This window comes from Adiantum capillus-veneris, chromosome 4, assembly GCF_014529385.1.
Source record: "Adiantum capillus-veneris isolate H3 chromosome 4, ASM1452938v2, whole genome shotgun sequence".
NCBI classification, from domain to species: domain Eukaryota; kingdom Viridiplantae; phylum Streptophyta; class Polypodiopsida; order Polypodiales; family Pteridaceae; genus Adiantum; species Adiantum capillus-veneris.
Window position 1 is genome coordinate 158649146 of NC_140934.1, and position 20705 is coordinate 158669850.

Genomic DNA, 20705 nt, shown 5'->3' on the forward strand with positions numbered 1-20705 from the left:
AGGAAGATGAGCCGCAAAGGGCACCAAGGGTGGCTACGAGATAGAAGAGACGGCTGGAGCCAATTGAAGAGGAGCACCCCGAGCAGAAGAAAGGAAAGAAGGAGTTTGCTCAAGTGCCAGCCAAAGAAACCAGGTCTCAGAAAGCGGCAAGACTTGAGAGGCTGATGGAGAGTTTCCGACCAGAAAGAGCCCTCAAGGGTGATTTAAACGAACTCTGGAAGCCATCTCTCGAGTCTATGTCCGGATCATCCAGAAGAGTACAAAGGGACCGCTTTGAAGATTATATCAAGATTTTCGAGATTCTTGATGCTACAGCGGAAAACATTCCCCATGTCCCTTTCACCGAGGAGGAAGTGGAGCAGATAAGGCAGACACTGCTAGATGAACAAGAAAGCCAAGAAAGAGAAAGGAAAACAAAAGCAGACAGGGACTTAAAGGGCAAACCGGCAGCTTTACCAGATAGCCCTAAACCCAGCCCACAGCCATCACCACCTCCTAGCAGCCCTCCACCAGAAGATAAGGAGGCTGAGGACAAACAAGATGAAAGGCAAGCTGAGAAGCAAGAGCAAAGGCAGGAACCTGAGCCAAAAGAAGATGCCAAGCCTGAGTCTGAGCAAAAAGGATTAGATGAGGCCTACTACACATTTTTGGACCTGCTAGCTGCAGGCTATACAAAGGAAGAAGCTGCCACAGTCACATTCGACTTGGCAAAGACAGGGCATAAAGAACAAATGCAAGGCATCCAGCTAGTGGAACTAAAAGAAATTTCTACCGACACGATAGACCTGCACCCACCCTCCAATGACTGGGACGTGGTGATGACAAAGCTAGCCGGATTGAGGGCACAATCTATGGCTTCAGAGAAAGAGATGATAACTCTCAAAGCCACCGAAGAAAAGAACAAAATGGAAAGGGATTCTCTGCAAGCACAAAGCGAAGGGCAAAAAGAGAGAGAAGCTAACCTCCAGGCCAGCTTGGCAACGGCTCTACAAAATTGCCAAGCAATGAAAGAAGCAAATGAGGCAGCAGCAAAAAGAATACAAGCAGTTGAAGAAGAGTGTCTGCAGTTCAGCAAGTCATTGCGAGATGCCGAAAGAGAAAGAGATAATCTGACACTACAGTTGGCCGAAGAATCGAAAGAAGTAGAGGCCATGAGAAACGCCAAGGAACAAGCAGAGATAGAACAAGAAGCAAGCCTAGATGAAGTCCTTGAGCTCAAGGACCAATTAAAATTCAAAGATCAAACCATTCAGAGGCTGCGAGCATCACCTGCTAGAGTCAGAGCTACGAGATCGACTCAAATCATTTCCGAGAGTCAACTATATGAAGAGCAAATGCAGGAACTTTAGAAGGAGCTGACTCTCGAGAAAAAGCAGAGGTTAATGATGCTGAAGGTTCTATCGTAATGCATACAAGAATGGAGGAGGGCCAAAAATCCCTGCAAGAAGAAGTGGAAAGCATAAAGAAAAAGCTCGAGGAGGCGGAAAGAGTAAACGCTGAACTTAATGACCTCCTCGTGAATATGGGCGAAGAAGCTGAAACTTAATGACCTCCTCAGGAAAATTGAGGAGTTGAAAGGCCAGCAAGGAGGAGAGGCAGAAAGCTCAGGGCCAGCCGCCAATGAGGGCATCGACCTCTACAATGTGGCAGATCTTGTGGACACACCCATGCAAGACGGAAGCATAGCAAGATCCTCTCAAGAGCCACAGGATCTAACACAAGAAGAGGAGGAAAATTTGCGTAAGGCAATAGAGGAAGAGCTAAGAGAAAGCACGAAGGAAGCCTTGGAATGGGAGCAGAGGGTCTTCAAATCTATGACAATTCAGAAGATCGACGCCAGCAATCTCAGGCACGAGTGGCTTCAACCCTCTCTCCCATATCCATTGCTGAAATATGAGGCAGCTACAATAAACAAGCGGATCAGAGAAGAGCCAATGGTACATCTCTACAATGCAGACACCTCGAAGCCAGAAGGAGTTAAGCTTATAGTGGATTCTCAGCCAAAGTGGAGGAAGGCTTGGCTTACAAAGTACCCACAATACCTAATCCACCTGGTAGAGGCACCTAAAGATATCAGAGACAATCTCATCTTTGTCCCCTACCAAGGGTTAGGACGTGGAAGGCACAGGAAATTTTGCAAGGAAGACAACCCACTTGGCTAAATTACCCAAAGCTGCTGGGCGTGAAGGCAGGTGAGAGAATAAGTGTCCAATACATGGTGAAAACCCTAACGGGCGCCATAAAGTTGTTCACTGGCTCACCTGATCTTACATGCATTATGATGAGAAAAATCTGCAGAACCATCTTAACAATGTTCGAGACCTTCAAGCCAGGCCAGGTGACCGACAGCATATTCTTCTTCAAGGATACATACAGATGTGCTTATGATCTGTCAGGTCAGCCTTCCAAGGAGGTGATACATGCGCTGTATCAAAGAATCATGTTTCTACCATCCTATCACCTCCAGGCTTTTGAAGAAGCATTCTATACGGGGTTCTTCACCATGAATACAGATATCTTTGGCCCAACAATGCTGAACCTACATGCCAGGTAGGAATCACTGTTAAAGATGAGGGAAACAATAAGATGAAGCAGCTGATCAAGGCCATGTCGAGGACAACATGAGCAAGGAGGGGGGGAGTGTTAGAAGCTGGACACACCCCACGGCATCTAACTACTCGGAGGACTATTATTTTTTGTAATTATTCATTCATTGAGGAAAACCATATTTTTCACCTTGTAATTATTGGGACTTACAGAAGTTTCCAGATTGTATCCCAATTTTGATAGTTAGATTGAGTAGATGGTTGATTTTGGAACTTTAGGGTTTGAGAAATTGTAAGGTATATATACCACTTTTTGACCTTAATGAAAAACCTTTTGTCATTTTAAACAAAGTTTTGAAGTCTGTGAGTGAGCGTACTGTGTACGAGAGAGAGAGAGTGTGTGTGAGCTTCATCTTGACGTTACGTGTGCTCCGGAGGTCGGAATCGAGTGCGGAGAAGTGCAGCGTGTTGCCCCCGACTAGAGCTACGCGCCGATACCAACATTGCGCGCGTATGGTCCGGCTTTGTGAGCTCCTTCTACGAGCTTCATCGGTTGTTTGGGTGAGCATACGTTGTCTGATTTTGCATTGCAACATATCCACGCGTTCACATTGAGTAGAATTACACATTAGGCACTTTAGATTTTGGAAACGAAGACCTGCAGATTTCGGCCAGACATCCTACGTGTTTCTGCACCAGGTGTTTTGGGTCGGAATTTTGGTTCGTAGACCTTAGGGAGAGCGACCTATTCGTATTAGTAGGGTCTCCTTCAAGTTCTATGGTGTTTCGAGATTGTTTGATGGGTGTTCGGCTCTAGGGAGCGTTGTAGAAAGTTTCCTCTTTTGCACTCTTGAAGGCTGTGACTTAGACAATTGGTAAAGACCTCTATAGGAATTAGTTAGGAGTTGGTCGAGTGTAGGTTGACACCTTATGCTTGCTTCCATGCACCTGCGGGTCGAGCTTTGTCCTTAGCTGACACCTTATGCTTCCACGTGCCTGCGGGTCGAGCTTCGTCCTTAGCTGACATTACATGTTAGGTGAGTTCTCGCTGTGCTGACATCCGTCGCGGCGTATCTGTCCAACAGAAGGCAAACCACCGAGGTGCAACGGGGCGATTTTGCATCCCTAAACTGCCCAAGCTCAAACTAATCCATATCTCAAGCGAGCTTCTCTTTCTTTTTAATAACAAAAAACTGCAAGCTAACTCTTCATTATTTGAATTCTTTAAACCAAAACCATGAATGGACAAATGGAATAATTAAGATCAACATATGTTATGAGCTAGCAACTTGTGCCCAAACCATCATTACAACAATGATTGTCACGATGCTCCAAAACTATTACTAGATGCATCCTTAGACACATGTTGCTCATGCAAAACTAAACACCTTGGACACTCAAGTTGTAAGGTCTCTGACCCTGATCAAAAAGAGCACCATTGTACCTTGAAATGAAAATAATGGAATAAGTGACTATTTTGAGCAGTTTTCCAGATTCTGTCAGTGCCATAATGTTTAGAATTTTTTAAAGCTCCGAAATGTGAATTAAAATAATTTTGTAAAAAATTTCCAAAAATAGGAAGTTTTTGGTCACCCGACCCGTTTAGCTTTGATCGTCTCGAAAAACTGCACCCGTATCCCGAATTTCAAAAAAATGCATTTTCGGACCCCGGGGGCTGCTAAATATAGCAGGTACTCGGGCCAGTACGCCTTAGTTAGAGCTTGCTATAGCAATTTTCGGCATCAAAATCCGACTCGTATGACCCGTTTTAGCCTAGAATCAAATTTTCTCAAAATTGCTCGGGGAGGTATTTAGGGCCCGGGACTGTGTGGGAACAGGTTCTAGGCCACTCCAGACCAGCTTTAGCAGCTAGGGGGCGCCCTCTTGCTTTGTGGGAGTCCAGGGAGAGTTTCCAAGCCAGTAACTAAGTCTCAGAGTCAGTTAACCAAGCCAACCTGACACTTGGTGGGTAGGAGAACTGAACTTGCCAATGCAGATACTGAGTGCTCACTCAGATGCTTATAGCAGCACAAATCGATTTTCAGCTTGTAGGAGCCTATCTAAAGACCTGCACACACACACACACACACATATGCTCACACACACACAGTGCACACACACATGAACATTAGCTCTTACGGACATTAGCTCTTTTCCCCAAGTTAATTACTTAAAGTAGTGAGTTTAAAATGGCCCCGGTTAAGAGGACTCGCTTTGGTGGAGCCCACAACCACGAGTCAGGAACGAGCAAGGTGAACGGGAAGGGAAAAGCTCCCATGGAGGAACAAATACCGGCCATCTCACGGGCCATCAACGAAGAAATGGAAGAGGTAGATCATAATTTCATTCAAGTTGTTTAATTTAACATTGCACACGTTTAGTTAGGAATGAAAATATACCCAAACATGTTGGAGAAATCCGACGGAAACCTCGGCATTGAATTCATTGTACATTAAGTTCTAAAGTAGGAAGGAAATGATTGATGGGTATGCTGGTTGCAATTAGGAAAGAATGTCTGCTAGGGAAAATTTAGCTCGACAAGTTCATTTTATTTCCAATGTTGAATCAGTCCTGACCCCCCTACTGATCACAGGGGGCAGAGTTCCTCGTTAAGGGCTCTTGAATCCACGACTTGCTTTCTATGCGGTGGATACCCACGACTTACTTTCTATGCGGTGGGAACCCACGTCTTGCTTTCTATGCGGTGGGAGTGTCCATGACGTGCTTTCTATGCGGTGGACATACCTAGTTGTATGGGCAGCTAGGCGACAACGGGAGGAGTGAATTCTCGTTGGAGGGGGGATGTTGTACCTCCAGAACATTGGAACTTTTATGAATAAGTTTGAGTAGAATTTTTACTAGAATTCTGTCTTGGTGCTGTTTGCAATACTGGTTGAAGGGCTGTATTAACGAACAATGTGATTCGGAATTAAACAAGGAATCTTTATGTTGAACAACCTTTGTAGTAGTAATTAGGTCACACAAGGAAGTGTGATTGTGGGGGTGGAAAGTGGGGGCTTGGCTCAGGTTGCCAATGCCTACGAGATGGGTGGTCCCGATTGGTCGGGAACTCTCTGTCCCCATTGTGCTTACTTCGATATTAGTAATACTCATTGCCCTAGAGCGGTGAAATCTCGAGTGTACGTGCCTCTGAAACATGGGGAAAAAGGCGCTCGGGGTTTCTCTCCTCTTGGAAGGTGGGTCTTAGGATCGCTAGATAGTTCAAGTACGCTTCCCTTGTGAGGTGGAGCTAGATCTCCCTACTAGTAGGCTCGAACTCGACTCACTTTGTGATGAGAGATCGTCCGCTAGTCGAGCCCTGAACCATTTTGTTTGCTTCCGCAATAGATCTAGTGGCCACCGGGTTCACCATCAGATCTGCCATTGGAAATGGCGGGGTGGGGACCTCACACAAGCCATGCAATAATTCACCGCCAAAGGTGTTGAGACCCCCCCATTTTTGGATGATGTCACAGTACAAAAGGAAAACATTCTTGCTATTGTGCTGGCAAGTGTAAACCTCGCTGAAGTTGCCATGGACATACCGGCCTATTGTTGCCCAAAGATGCTTGCTATCCATTGTCCCCAAAATGCACTACAAGTTGTCGTATCGCAGCCCTAGCAATATGTCTGTACAATTTAAAAAAAGTCAAGAAAGAAGAGAATCATAGGAGATCCAGTTTTTTTGTGTGGCTCTAGTTTTCACACACGCGAGCTGTTGAGCCTACAGGGACAATAGGATAGGGTGAGGCAGGTCGAGTTCTCTCTCTCTCTCTCTCTCTCTCTCTCTCTCTCTCTCTCTCTCTCTCTCTCTCTCTCTCTCTCTCTCTCTCTCTCTCTCTCTCTCTCTCTCTCTCTCTCTCTCGGTAAAAACACAAATCCATATGATAATTATTAAGAAAGATACATTAAATGCAAGCACACTGATACACTCCCCACATAAATAGAAGCCCCAATGACAATTTTTGGAAAAATATGTCTCAGCTTAATATTGTGTCGTATTCAATTTCAAAAATGCCGATTGAGAGCAAGGGGAAAAGGAGAAATTCTACCCCCAAAATATAGCAAAATAGGTTAAAAACCTAGAAAATAGACCTGATTTTCTGAAATTTCCTCTTGGTAAATTCAAGGAAAGGAATTTTCTATGTTTGAAAAATTGATCTTTTCTGGACACTTCCCGACAAAGTGTTCTTTGAAATTTTAAAGAGAAAAAAAGATAATTGACCTACCTCCTGAGCTAGTTATAATTAGTAGTTTAGATAATGATTCCATGTAGATTTCACCATCCTCATCATCACCATCAGCAGACTCGGATCCAACCTCCTCATATTCCTTTTCCAAAGCGTCTAGGTCTTCACATGCCTCAAAGAATTGTCCTTCCTCCATGCCCTCACCAACGTACCAGTGAACAAAAGCCCTCTTATCATACCTGAGATCAAACTTGATGTCAATTTTGGAGAACACCTTGGCAACACTGTTTGAGTTAGAGATCATGCAAATGGCTCTTTGAATGCAAGATATACACTAGGCACCACAGTCAAGGGCTGATAATTGACATCGCACTTGAAACCAATTGGACACTGATCCACAAATTGAATTGTTATCTTTGTCTTCATGGATGCAACAACAGCATTCACATATTTGGGTACAACATCTCCTCTATACATAAAGTGGAATTCCATGTATTTACCATGACAAGGATCACATTTTTTCATCATTGACGATGGCTCAAATGCACTGTTGGTTATCTCTACAACGAACAATTGCTCATGATAGTCCGTAGTTGCCAAAATCACGGGGGCATATGATAAAAGCATGAAGTGAATTCTAGGGTAAGGAACCAAGTTTCTTTGGAACTCATTCATATCCACGTTTAATGCACCATCAAAGCAAAGAGATCGAATCAAAGATGAGATGACCTGAGAGAAAAGTCGATTAAGATTTGTGTAGGTTGGCTAGATGGAGGAGGAGAGTGCTCCTTGGATGTGGGTTTGCAAAGAGTTGGCTGGTGGATAAGTTTATGAAGATGCTTCTTCAACTCTCTCTCTCTCTCTCTCTCTCTCTCTCTCTCTCTCTCTCTCTCTCTCTCTCTCTCTCTCTCTCTCTCTCTCTATAGTAGAGATTTTCTATGCAATAGTCCTGTGCGCTCTTTGCCGCACTGTCGAACCAAGGGACTTGCCGATACACCGTGTGCGAGCCACAAATGGCTCCAAGCACACAACAAGACTAATCTAGCAAGCTCAAGAGAGCAAAGGGTGTGTCACTCACCGCTCTACGCTCGCCTTCGTGGTGGATTCCTCGCCGCGATGAAGAAGAAGCTGCAGTCGTGCCGCGCTCAACCGCTTTGCCGCCGTCGTGCCTTCGTAATGCTCGATCGCACACACACTCTCCCTCTCTCTCTCTCTCTCTCTCTCTCACATACACACACACACACACACAAGGAGGTGAAGAAGAAGAAGATGGAGATGGAGATGGAGATGGATCAAGAGCACTCTTCTATTGCACAAATGAGAGAATGAGTGAATTTTAGGTTTAGTTGGCTTTTATATGAGCTCACCCCATTCACACTTGGGCGCCCATGCTTAGCCAACTAATCCCTTGAATGTCCCAGTTAGAGTGCGCCTCTCATCGGCGATCACTCTTACCCTTTTCCTATTGGTCCGACAAGCTCGGTACCTGACTCTACCAAATACATAATACACGTCCGTCGTAGGTGATGGGGTGTCCGTGAGCCATGAGGGTTAACATGCCCCCCTTCTTGATGTAGATTCCGTCCTCGGAAGCTATTGAGTTGAAGCTCGTTCGTCGAGGTGGAAGAGCATTTGAGATGAATGTCCTTAGCCTTCTCCAGTCACTGCAAAATCAAGCAACATTGGCACAGTAATTGCATTCTCATAAGTGATTAAAAAGCATATGCAGTTTTAGGTAGCAACTTTATACGCAGTACGATAAGCCCATAAAGTTGATGTAAGCTTTAGGTCCCAATCAGTGCGATGAGCCTCGACTGTCTTTGTCAAAATGGAGATGAGAGTTTTGTTGGTACTCTCAGCTTGGCCATTTTCTTGGGGATCATAGGGTGTAGACTTGTGGTGAGATATCATGAAGTTTGATGTGAGTTCTTTTATTACTTCATTTATAAAATGAGTTCCATTGTCACTCACAAGTTCAAAGGGGTATCCAAAACGTGTGATAATGTTCTCAAAGAGGAACTTAGCTATTGTTTTTGCATCCGCCTTTCGTGGTGCTTTTGCTTCAGCCCATTTGGTTACATAGTCGATAGTGACAATGATATATCGTGATTGCGTGTTACGTGCAGCCGGACTAATCGGTCCTACAAAGTCTAAGCCCCACTTTTCAAATGGTTGGGTTACCTTGATGGGATGTAGAGGCATCCTATCACTTCTTTGTGGCTTCTTGAAGCGTTGGCATTCATCACATCCCTTTGCAAAAAGTGATGCATCCTTAAACAGAGTGGGCCACCAATAGCCTGACTGTAAGATCTTTTGGGCAGTCAAGTTTCCTGAAAAGTGACCACCAGCTACGCCCATGTGTGCCTCTTGTACAATATATAAATACTCATCCTCGCGGGCACAGCGTCTAAGAACATCATCTTTTCCTCTCGTATAGAGAGTTCTAGCCAGTAAGCAATAGGGTTCGTATTCCTTGATTAATTTTTGAGCTATATCTTTTCACAGTTCTTTGGGTGGAAAACCATTAACTAAGAAGTTAACAATCTTTTCACTCCATTCAGGCATTGTCTCAACAATGAACAAAGGAGTATCAGGAAATTCATCATCAACCCCCGTAGGAGCTTCGCCATTAGGGATACGAGATAAATGATCCACCATGACATGCTTCCTCCCAGGCCTCACAACAACGGTGAAGTCAAACTCAAGAAGAATTAACAACCATCGTGTAATTCGACCTGTGGAACACGGCTTGTTTACCAAATATAGCAATGCTTGATGATCAACATAAAACACAAACTTGGTAGCAAGAAGGTAATAGCGAAATTTCTTTACTGCGTAAATCATAGCTAGACCTTTGCGCTCTGTAGTAGTGTAGTTCATCTGGGCATCATTTAATTGGCGACTTGCAAAGCTAATAGGGTAGTCCAATTTATGTTCTCCTGGTTGAGTTAGAACACACCCAATAGAAAAATTTGATGCATCAATATGCACATGAAAAGGTACATTCCAATCAGGTGTTCGCAAGATTGGAGCACTTGTTAGGGCCTTCTTTAATAACTCATAAGATTGATGACATTCTTCCGTCAAGTGAAACTCGATAAGAAGCTTGTACAATGGACGCGCTATCTCGGCAAAGTTTAAAATAAATCTTCGATAATAACCAACATGGCCCATAAATCTTTGAACTCCTTTATAGTTAGTAGGTGGTGGAAAATCGGCAATGGCTTTAATCTTACTCTCATCTGTGGATATCCCGTTCTTGGACACTATATGCCCTAGAATGACTCCATCCTTAACCCACAATTGGCATTTGAAAGGGTTCAATGAGATGCGATAAAATCTGCACCTTTCAAATATTTTTCGTAGATATAACAAATGCTTCTCCCAAGAAGAATAAACACAAAGGTCGTCTAGGAAAGCTTCACAAAACTCCCTTAGAAATTCTTTAAACGCAGTGTTTATTAATCGTTGGAATGTAGCAGGGGCATTCGTTAAGCCAAAAGCCATAACACGAAATGCAAACACTCCAAACTCTGTGATAAAAGCAGTTTTAGCTTGGTCCTCTAATGCAATTGTGATTTGATTGTAACTAGAGTACCCATCTAAAAAGCTATAAGCTTCCTTGCCCGCAACTCTTTCAAGCACATGTTCTGAATATGGCAAGGGATAATGATCTCTCCTAGTAGTTGCATTAACTTTCTTGAGGTCCACGCACACTCTTAGTTTCCCATTCTTTTTTGGCACAATGACTATTGGAGAAACCCATTCTGAGTGCTCAATAGGGTATATGAATCCACATTGGATAAGTTTTTCAATCTCCTCTTGTACAATTTTGGCGTACTTAGGATTCATTGGATAGGGTCGTTGCTGGACGGGTTTAGCAGTGTTGATCATGGGAATTGTATGTTGCACCACAGAAGGTGGAACGCCCTTCATGTCATGATATGTCCAAGCAAAGATATCCTTGTATTCCTTGAGGAGCTCCTTAAGTACAGCCTCTTCAGTTTCGGTAAGGTAATTAGCAATAAAGACTAATTTAGACTCCTCGCCTGGTTCTGCTAATTCTATCTCTTTAACTATCGCTGGACCATCATAGACTCCACTGCTTCCATTGGTAGGTATTCGTTGGGCTTTGGCATACACAACCTTTCGCTCCCCCGTGGTATAAGATTTAAAATGTTCAGGAGCCGTATGTAAGTCAGCAGGCTCTTGTCCTAACGGAGATCTTTTTTTTAGTTATGCCTCCTTTTGTTGTTGTGCTAACTCTCGGTTATGACGTCTACTTATAGTTCGACTCAATTTCGGCTCTGTAACCTCCAATTGAGCGAGGTAAATGGGTCGCGGGCTGCACCACATGACACTCTGGAGATGTTCACCCCAATTGTCTACTAGCTTTCGATGAGCATCACATGCCCCTAGATAGCTAAGCCATTCTGCAGTAGATCTTTCCTTGTTTATCCTAGCTCTCACATTTTCTTGATATCGTCGTCTCTTATATGACCTTTGTTTCTTGTTAAGGTTTTGATTTTGGTAAATGTTTGAACTCGACTCACTTGATAGGTCTTCGCTTGTATCTTCTTCACTCTCATATAAATTACCATAGATGGTCGTACTAGACCTTGAGTGTTCAGTTTCTATACTTGGCTCACTCGATGTTTCCTCAGGTTCCGAATCCATTTCTCCCTGAGATTCCGTTTTTGATGTGTATTGGCCTGAAGCCTTTGAGGAATCATCGGTTTCACTCTCAGGTAGGTGTGCCTCTTTCTTATCATCGGATGTTACATGCGCTACACCTAACATGTTTACTGGTGCAATGTGTGGTATCTCTTCCCCATCTGGTGTTACCCAGGTTCTTCCTCTAGCTCCCCATGTATCTATAGTTGCCGCTAGGTGTACCCAATCGACATTGTCTGACTCAGCCATTCTGGGTAGGATATCCATATAAGGAGAGTTCTCCCCAATATCCGTGTCTTCGTTACACGTGTAACAATACTGTAATGGAGCTGAGTGAATTGTTGTGTCTGATCGATTATCAATGATGAATTTATTTCCTAGAGGATGCATTCGACCACTTAAAAGATCAACTCGAATGACAGAGTCTTGGAACTGTAAGTAGACGTGGTTTTTGGACCAGTCATGCACCACTTTTGCTCCCCTCATGAATGGACGCCCTAAGATCATCTCAAATGACATAGGATGCTTGGAAAAATCCATAACAATGAAAGTTTGCCTTACCTTGTGTCCCAAGACCTTGATTCTGAGATCCTTTAGCATTCCAATAGGCGTAACAATAGATCCATTAGCCATTTTTACCACTACGCTTGTGGCTTCAAGGTGAGGTCGCCCCATAGACTCCCAACAACTCTTTGTCACCATGTTGACTCCCGCACCACCGTCAAGGACCCCCTTTACAGTTAATCCTTTAGTAGTGATTGGTAGAGTAGCATTAGATTCATCACCTTCAAAGTATTGCCCCAACTTGTTAACGGGTACTTAAATTACAGATTCATGTCCCGCTAGGTCAGATGGTGGTGCTAAATGTTCCTCATCATTCATTACCGAGTCAGGTTTGTTCATATGTGCAAACTATGGTAATCCGGCCTGTAATTCTCCATTGAGGAAGGCTCGAAGAGCTGAGACTAGCTCGGGGTCTTTATATAGTTTGGACATGATGGTGGTTCTAACTTCTGAAGACATGAAATCCATCAATTTGGCAACATTTAATGGCATCTTGTGGGACGTAGGACCCTGACAAGAGAATGGTGAAGATGGAATCTCCACTTCCTCAAGGGGGTCGGATATTCCCTCACCAAACATTCTCTCTAGTAGGAAAGGTGTGTGTCCACTTTCAGATGTCCTACCCTCACTCTCTTCCCGAATGATACTCGGTATCGCTAACGGCCTGTAGTTCTTGTGAGGTTGAACTTGTGTGGGAAACACTGTGTCCGACATCTGGATATGTTTGGGTTCAGGTTCTAATTTTCGTTGAGTTTCTTCCACCAAACCCCTCAGTTGTTGGACTCGTTCGATTTCCACTGTTGGGCTTGGATAGGTTCCAATCTTTCTCTTGCAATCCTCATTTTTTATCTCTCGTGGCTTATCTTGGGGGTTCGCAACTGGGTGGTTTAACTTTGAATACTCTTTTGGTGTTCGTCGTAATTCCCTCTTGTGATCCTCCTCACTGGCTTTTTCCTTTGTAGTAACAGTTTTGGTCTCCGTGGTCTGTATCGAATCTGAGTCATCCTCAGGGTCATTCATATACACGGGATCCTCTCCTGTCCCTATGTTAGTCTTTGAACTAGGTTTTGAGCTAGAAGCATTAAGGGATTTCTTTCTTCGTGTTTTCTTCTTTCTCGCTCGGCCAATGGATGCAGCATCTCTCTCTTCGAGGATGTAATTTTGCTTTTGGAGCATCGACCGTGTGAGTGCATTCACTGGTGCTATGTTTATAGTTGGTGGTGTCCCATCAACGATCTCTATTATGTTCAATGGTGTGATTTTCGGTGCGTTTGGATTGTTAGGACACTGTGCGATCAAATGATCTATGCCACAACGATTACAAGTGAGTATTGGCATTGCCAATGCACTCCCTTGACTTGTTTGCATTAGTGCAGCATTCTTTTGCATTCTAATGGGGCACTCAGCTACTCGATGTGGTCCACCACATTCGTAGCACTGAAGAGGTGGTCTCCTGGAAAAACTATTAATGTTTTGGCCTCTTGCTGCTAGCGCAGTAGCTTGATATACCGATTTGATTTGTCCCCAATGGTCTTCCATATAGTACATGGGACACTCCTCAAGCATGTTGACTCCATAGGTGATACTAGAGTCTATGTCTTCTTCGCAATCTACATAAGTACTAGATGACTCGCAAGCTATTTGGTTCATAGGTGTAACTCTTGGATGAGGGGGTTGCGGTCCTAGCACTAGAGGTGGCAACGGTGTGGTTTGGACCACATTTTGGGTTCTAGGGACCATGTGCTGTAATGGCAATTGTTGCTCCATGGGTGGGGTAGGCATCAATGCAGGAACTCGAGGTGAGTCTGCCCAAGCTATAGGCGGTCTATTTTCCATGATGTGTTTAAGCATTAGGCAATCCTTCGCTTGATGGCCATACCTACCACATGCGTTACAAGTCCCGTTAAACTTTACTCTAAAAGTAGGGCATTCACTCGTAGTATGTGGGCCCAAGCAAATTGAGCACCATTGTTGCTCCCTTCTTGGATACATGTGAGTGTTTTGTGGAGCACGATTACCCCTTAGGCTTTCTTGGATGGCCTTGGTGAGATCTGCCAAAGTCATCTCAGATATCGTTTGCTCTTTCACGATTGGCTTTATCTTCATTGGCTCATGCCCTGATGCTTGCGAGCTACTAGACTTCGGCTCGGCAGACACTCTTTCTCTTGCAATCATTGAATTATCCTCCAATTGGAGGGGAGATAGTCCTAAAGGATCAGGAGGTGCAGTGGATGGAACATTCACATGCACACTCTCAAGAAGCATAGGGTCCATTTTAGGCATGAATGACGAATTTACTTCCCCACTCCCTTCATTTATTTCATTAACCGCATGTTCGGAGCGAGTAGCTCTACTAAGGGTCTCTTTTAAGCGGCTAAACACGCTGGACCCGGGCCATGGGCCCATGGCATGCATGTCTTGACTTGAACTATCAGGGTTTGGTGTAGGATACCCCTCCATGACTTCGTAGTCAGAGGAAGAATCACTAGACGCAATATGAGGATCTTGGGTCGCGCTACCTTGAGTCCCGACGGAAGGTCGAGAACCTAGGGTGGAGGAATAATGGGTTCCCGCGTAAATGGAGGCACTACCAATATGCTCGTGCTCTAACACTCGTCCAGAGCGTAGGTTCATATGACTTGGATCCCCTAGAAGTGTCAGTGAGGGCCCGTGAAGGCTGCTCACCTAGTAATTTTGGGTGTTTTGCAACCCAAGTCTTTTCTTATTTATTTATTTTTTGATTTTTTGGTCCTTTTTTTCTGACCCAGCTATAGAATAGAACGTATGATAGCTCAAAACGAGCGTCTCGGTCAGAGGGACGTGCCGTGCTTTACAGCCCTCCGTTTGGTCACTTTATGCCCTCGGAATCCCTAAAACCGTCAATTTCTAGTAGGGAACTAGGCCCAAATTAGAAAGTCTAAGGGTGCAAGTGGGAAGAGAAGGGAGGAGAGTGGAGGAATTGCCCCACATGCTCTCATTCCCTCTTGAGGAGGTAGGGTATATATATAAGAGTGAGTCTAGTATATATCATAAGACTGAGGACTGAGGTTTGGGCTTGGGAAAATGTGTTAAAGAATATGTCCATTGTGCTATGGGCGGCTGGACACTGACTATACTATGTTGTAAATATACTTTGGATAATAGTTCAAAAGAGGAGAAGAAGAGAAGAGCAGCTCGTTGAATGGCTGCTGCAGGGTAACGATTGTGTGTGTGTGTCTCGATGTGTGTTGGTGTGTATGCGTAGTCTTCTTTTCTACCTTCTCCATCACCTGCGCACTCTACAAAGTGGTATCAGAGCTCAGTTTGAGAAGCTACAGTCAATACACAGGTTTCCGCAGCTCTGGAAAACAGCAAAAAAGAGAGGTTTTTTGGTCATAACTCCCTCACGCGAACTCGGAATACAGTGATCCAGGAGTCTATCTTTATGTTTTTGGGCGTTCTGGACGCATTGGCATACTTGGATTTTCCAAAATCTACAATTTTCTGCAGCAAACAGCCAGCTCACACAAGCATAGGAGATGTCCAGTTCTGCACTCGGCAGTAGATTTACAGGTTACAAGTGAAGAATTCAGCATTTACACAGGTTTTGGAGAGCGACATAGAGATTTTGCATCATGATATTGTGTTATCGAAGATTATGTTTGGTTGTTGTGGGTCCGTTATGGACAGCCGCCTATGTAAGAAAGGTTGTGGGAAGAAGTTGAGGCGGTTATATTGTCAGATTGAGTACTTTGTGGTTATGTATGGATATGAGGTCAATGTATTTTGGAAAACTGCAGCCTTTGTGAGGTTCGAGTGAGGTTTTTTGAAGCCTTTCCTTGGGAGCTTTGGTACCTTGGCAAGGTGGATTAGGTACTGGAGCGAACCCCCGACTAGCCCTACGAAAGACCTCATATGTCGTTTACGACTATGGGAAGAAGATGGATGTATGGATATGTGGTACAGGGCAGCGTATGGATTGCATTTGCATACAGGTCCATGTGGACATTGTTTTAGAGTATTTATGCATAGTATCGTCAGCTTGTGGCAAAGTGAGTCAGTGGATTTTTCCTTGGCAGTGAGAGATTTTCTGTCAGTGTTTATGAGAACTTTGGTTGAGATTGTCACTTGAGATATTGACCAAATACAAACGAAACTCTGCCGAAATTTTGTCAAAATCCTTTGAAAGAAATTGAGAGAGTGAAGATGGCAGAAAGTTCAACTCAAGTCACACAGATTGTTGGAGAGAAGCTGACCAGAGAGAACTAGAGCATATGGTCTTACAGGATGGAGAACTTTATCATGGGCAAAGGTTTATGGGATTATATTACAGGTGAACAAGAGTGTCCCGAGGTTGGTTTGGAACCAAATAGAGAGAATGTTGAAGCACATAAAACATGGCAAGCAGGAGTAGAAGCTTACAAGAAGTGGATCGAGAATTCAAGGAAAGTGATGCATTGGATTTCATTATGCATTAGTGACTTCTTTATACCACATGTGAAGAAGGCTCGATCTCCAAAGGAAGCATGGGAGATACTAGCAAGAATGAACAGCTCCAATACAGAACCACAAAAAGTTCACTTGAAGCAAAGTTTACATTGTGTATGGCGAGGAAATAGATCCATATCAGATTATGTGACAGAGATAAAGCAAATACAGGAAGATCTTGCGAGCATTAATGTTGAAGTTCCAGATAATGACTTAGTTTCAGTGCCATTGAATGGTTTGGGACCGGAATACAAGTCATTGGATACATCTATATCTGTTCGAGGACACATGCCTGATTTTGAAGAGTTAATAAACCTTTGTTCGCAAGAAGAGGTGAAGTTAGGCAAGTCAGGTCCTTCTACATCAAATAAAAATTCCAGAGATCAGGTTTTTTACTCTAGAGGTCGTGGAAACAATAGAGGTGGAAGAGGAAACTATGGTCGTGGAAACAATGTTGGAAGAGGTCAATGGAAAAACCAACAAAGTCAAAGTTACAATGATTATATCCAAAGAGGCAGGGGGAGAGCCCGAACTCGTGGACGTGGAGGTGGACGATTTGTACATCCTCAAAGAGATGGATATTGTAACAGATGTGGCATTTATGGTCACTTTGAAAGAGAATGTTACACAAGGCTAAATCAAAATCGTGATCGTGGTGGAAGAGGCCGAGGTTATGGCAGACATGGAGGAAACTTTGTTGGATCCAATCCTCATGATCAAAATATATATGACAATAGGTCGAGTGAACATTTATTTCCTATGGAGCATGTTGTTGGGAGCATGGTGGAACCACATCATACAGATGATTGGTATTTAGATAGTGGTGCCACAAATCATATGACATATCATGGTGAATGGTTTGACAGAAAAGAGAAGTTAGAAGAGGATGAGTTTGTCGCTACAGGTGATGATATTATGCATCGGATTACACATGTTGGTTCAGTTCCATTGCTAGAAAAAGATGGGACATACAACACATTGGGAGATGTTCTATATGTGCCTTCAATCACAAAGAATTTAGCATCAGTTGGACAAATGATAGATCAAGGGTTGCAAGTCCATTTTAATCGTTATGGATGCTTCATAGAGGAGTTTCACAATGGCAGAGCAGGCAAGGTATTGGCACATGGAAGAAAGAAAGGTCGCTTGTTCTCATTGGAAGCTGGAGATCCATGTTTACACAGTGGTATGTATGCAAACAAATCAGCCACTCAAGATGATTGGGTAGAGTTATGGCATAAGAGGATTGGTCATGTCAATTTTAGAAGATTAAAGCATATGCAATCAAATCAAATTGTACGTGGATTACCAAAGTTTTGCAGATTGAATTTTGATCATGTTTGTGAAGCTTGTCAATTTGGAAATAAATCTCGTTTACCAATTCCAAAGAGGGGGAGAATTAGCCAAAGTCCTTTGGAAATTGTTCATTCAAATATTTGGGGACCTTATGATCATGCTACGCCAAATGGTTGTCGATATTTTATCACATTCACGGATGATTATAGCAGAATGACATGGGTTTACTTTCTAAAGGCAAAGTCAGAGGCATTTGAGGTGTTCTTGGAGTTCAAAGTTATGGTTGAGAAAGAGAATGGTTGTCAAATTAAATGTCTACGTACAGATGGAGGGGGAGAGTACATGTCACACAATTTTGATGATTACTTACGTGAACAAGGCATAAGAAGACAGATTACTTGTAGATACACACCACAACAAAATGGAGTTGCTGAGAGAAATAATAGAGTCATAGCAGAGATTGCAAGAGCCATGATGAATGAGATGAATATGCCATTAACATATTGGGCTGAAGCAGTTCATACAGCAGTACACATTATGAATCAAACACCAACAGCTGCCATTCATGAAATTTCACCTTATGAGAGACTTTATGGGATCAAGCCAACAGTTTCCTACATGAAAGTTTTTGGATGTGTTTGCTATGTTCATGTGCCAAATGAAGCAAGAAAGAAGATGGAGCCAAAGGGAGTGAAGTGTATATTCTTGGGCTACCCAGTTGAAAAGAAAGGTTACAAGTGCTATGATCCTACGACAAGACAAGTTTATGTCAGTAGAGATGTCAGATTTTGTGAGCATGAACCATGGTATAAACCAAAGCCAGTGATGATAGAAGATGAGTATGAAGAGCAAGAGAATGTGCGTCATGTTGTTGATAAGCCAGGACCATCAACAAGAACTATTTCAGGACCACATATGGTAGAGGAGAGTACAGGAAGTGTCAACCCATGGAGCGGTCGTTTGCGAGATAAGAAGCAAGACGAGAAAGGCAAGAAGAAAGTGGTTGAAGAGAGTTCTGGAGATGAAAGCCTCGATGAAGAGCATGGTTTACCACATTTAAGGACACCTGACAGTAAGCATATTGAGAAATATGTACCCCCATATGCAAGAGTTGAAGAGAAGAGTGCACCACAGTTGAGAAGATCAGAGAGGGTGCGTTATCCAGTTGATAGATTGACATACAACGGTTACATGCGTACACATTATGCATACATGGTTTCACGTGTGCAACATAAAGAGCCTACATGTTTTCAAGAGGCAATTGGAAAATCAGAATGGGAGTCGGCTATGGATGATGAGATGGATGCTCTTGTGAAGAATGACACTTGGGATTTGGTTCACTTGCCAAGTGGAAAGAAAGCAATTGGTTCAAAATGGGTATACAAAGTCAAGTGCAAGTCAGATGGTAGTGTGGAAAGATACAAAGCGAGGCTTGTTGCTAAAGGTTATGCACAAACAAAAGGTCTTGATTATGATGAGACATTTAGTCCAGTTGCAAAGATGACAACAGTCAGATTGGTGATAGCAATGGCAAGTATGTTCGGTTGGAAGTTACGGCAAATGGATGTGGATAATGCATTCTTGAATGGTGACTTGGAAGAAGAAGTTTATATGATACAGCCAGAGGGTTATCAACATCCAGAGTTTCCATATTATGTGTGTAAGTTGAAGAAAGCATTGTATGGTTTGAAGCAAGCATCCAGAGCTTGGTGTGAAAAGATAACCAGATTCTTGAAGAAGATTGGATTTAAACAATCTACTGCTGATCACTCATTATTTTTGAAGCATGTTGATGGAGAGATCGTCGTTATTGTTATCTATGTTGATGACTTGATTCTCACTGGAAGTCATGCTGAGCAAATTTTGCATGATTGATTTGGTGTATGTGAAGACAAATGATCAAGTTGCAGATATATTCACAAAAGCTCTTGGAAAGGAGAAGTTTTGCTACTTTCGTGAAGCATTGGGAATCCATCATATGCAAGCTCACTCTGAGCTTGAGGGGGAGTGTTAAAGAATATGATGTTAAAGAATATGTCCATTGTGCTATGGGCGGCTGGACACTGACTATACTATGTTGTAAATATACTTTGGATAATAGTTCAAAAGAGGAGAAGAAGAGAAGAGCAGCTCGTTGAATGGCTGTTGCAGGGTAACGATTGTGTGTGTGTGTCTTGATGTGTGTTGGTGTGTATGCGTAGTCTTCTTTTCTACCTTCTCCATCACCTGCGCACTCTACAAAATGATCCCGATCCCGATCAAAATTTTAGTGTAGCCCCCCAATCACTCACGCGCGCGACGACCGCGCGCGGTTTTGGTGGCCCTTTCTTGGCCACACACACTGTCACCTACCTACCCTCCCAGTCAACAGCTCACAACTCACAGACAGCTCACTACCTTATCTACTTACTAACAGTGCTGCTAACCACTAACTAATCTGTTAACTACTTACTGACAGTGAGCTAACTGTCCACCTACTTCCTCTCTCACTACCTTACTGTGCAAAGACTGTGTGCAGCCAAACCTTGACAGAAAACTGTGTGCAGACTGTGTGCAAACAGAAATTGCTAACTGCCTTCCTACTTATTCATTCACTGCAAACAAGCTAACGACTACTAATTGTGCAAAGACTGTGTGCAAACAGAAAACACAACATTATGCAGAAATCACAGAACTTGCAGACAACACAGAAATTAACAACTTACAGAAAAACAACTCATTCCTCTTCCTCTTCCTCTTCTTTCCTACTACAAACAACTCATAGGAGAAGCACAAAGTGCCTCTTGGGCTTAGTGCAGGGCGATTCTCCGGCAACGGCGCCAAAAATGTGCGCTCCTTGCCGCACTGTCGAAGCAAGGGACTTGCCGATACACGTGTGCGAGCCACAAATGGCTCCAAGCACACAACAAGACTAATCTAGCAATCTCAAGAGAGCAAAGGGTGTGTCACTCACCGCTCTACGCTCGCC

The 20705-nt window shown here is 43.4% G+C and overlaps 1 pseudogene; it reads right to left on the reverse strand.

Moving 5' to 3' along the window:
• The window catches only part of LOC147460223 (tubulin alpha chain-like), a 59405-nt pseudogene extending 52042 nt beyond the window's left edge, over positions 1–7363 (reverse strand).
• Positions 7364–20705: the final 13342 nt, after the last annotated feature.